Genomic DNA, 2,004 nt, shown 5'->3' with positions numbered 1-2,004 from the left:
GAGTATCCAACTTGCCAAGAGAAATGACTCCTCCTGAACCTTAATATTGTTCCACACACCAGGAATCAGATGAACAACTGCTGGCCTGTTACTTGCAGTGGACCTCACCCAACATGAGGAAGACAGTGACGGTTCTCCTGTACGGGCTTAACTGCTTTCATTGGGCTTGTTTTTTACAAATTGAAGGTTTTTGGCAATCCTGTGTCAAGTCGATCAGTCCTTTTTTAAAAAAAAACTACAGCATGTGCTCACTTCTTACCTCTGTGTCACGTTTTAGTAATGCTCACCATATTTCAAACTTTTTTATTTTTATTATATATTTTACGATGATCTGTGATCAATAATATTTGATGGTAGCAATGTAATTATTTGGGGGTAACATGAATCATGCTGATATAAGAAGGTGAAATTAACTGACAAATGTAGTGTGTGTTCAGACTGCTCCACTGACCAGCCGTTCCCCCATCTCCCTGCCTCTCCTCAAGGGTCCCTGTTCCCCAAGATACAGCAATATTAAAATTAGGCCAAATAATAACCCTACAATGGTCTCTAAGTGTTCAAATGAAAGGAAGAGTCACACATGTCTCACTTTAAATCAAAATCTAGATGTAATTTAGCTTAGTGGGGAAGGCATGTCAAAAACTGAGATAGGCTGAAAGCCAGGCCTGTGAATGCAGAAGAAATGTTTACTGACATTGTAGAGGCAGAGAGTAGAACAGTGGTTACGAGAGACTGGGGAGGGGCAAGAAAGGGGGTACCAATAGAGATTGGCCAATGGTTATAAAATTACAATTAAATGGGAGGAAGAAGGTCTGGTATCCTATTTCATAGTAACGTGACTATGGTAAATGGTAAAGCACGGTATATAACAGCTAGAAGAGAGGCTTTGCAATGTACTCTCAGCAAAGAAATGATAAATGCATGAAGTGATGGATCCACTACCTTCCCTGACCAGATCATTTTATAATACACATATATATATATCAAAACATAAAATAGTACTCCACAAATATGAACAATTACAATATATCAATTAAAGTAAATTGATCATTTTTTAAATGTTGTTCCAGTGAACATGCAAATCATAAGAAAATGAAACAGGTTTACTGCTGATAAAGAGAAAATTGTAGTTGTTGGATAAAAGATCAAACCATCCTAAATATTCCTAAAGCCAAAGCCTAATCTATATCAAGACCCTAATTCTCATCATTTCTAAGAAAACTGAGAAGGATGAGGGAGCTGCAGAAGGAAAGTTGAAACTAGCAAGGGGTGGTTCGTGAGATTCAAAGAAGAGAATACCCATAATATANGTACCATGCTGATTTGGTTACAATAGCTTTGTAATATAGTTTGAAGTCAGGTAGTGTTAAGCCTCCAGCTTTATTATTTATTTATTTAGTTTTTGCACAGGATTGCTTTGGCTATATAGGGTCTTTTGTTGTTCCATATGAAAGGTAAGATTGTTTTTTCCATTTCTGTGAAGAATGTCATTGGTATTTTGATAGGGATTGCATTGAATCTGTAGATTGCCTTGGGTACTACAGACATTCTCACAATGTTAATCCTTCCAATACAGGAGCATGGAATATCTTTCCATCTTTTCATGTCTTCTTTAATTTCTTTCATAGGTGGTTTGTAGTTCTCACTTCCTTGCTTAAATTGGTTAGCAAGTATTTTTTTTTGTGTGTGTGTGTGTGTGTGTGACAGAACTCCTAGAGCTGGTTAATAACTTCAGTAATGTTGCAGGATACAAAACAAATGTCCCCAAATCAGTTGCATTTATATACTCAAATAATGAACTAACAGAAAGAGAAATAAAGAAAGCAAGCCCATTTATAATTGTAACATGAGGCCATTTTTACCTCATTATCATACAGGAAAAAATGCCAACAAAGGGAGTTTATGGTGTCAGCTGCCCTGATAAGAAAGGGCAAATAAAGCAGTTGTACATATTTTAGAGAAAAAGTGGAGAATATATGGAACCTAGACATACTTCTGTAATGT

The sequence above is a fragment of the Galeopterus variegatus genome, unplaced genomic scaffold (assembly GCF_000696425.1).
Source record: "Galeopterus variegatus unplaced genomic scaffold, G_variegatus-3.0.2 Scaffold12690, whole genome shotgun sequence".
Lineage (NCBI taxonomy): Eukaryota > Metazoa > Chordata > Mammalia > Dermoptera > Cynocephalidae > Galeopterus > Galeopterus variegatus.
The sequence above is the reverse complement of the archived record's forward strand: the minus strand, read 5'-3'. Positions refer to the sequence as shown.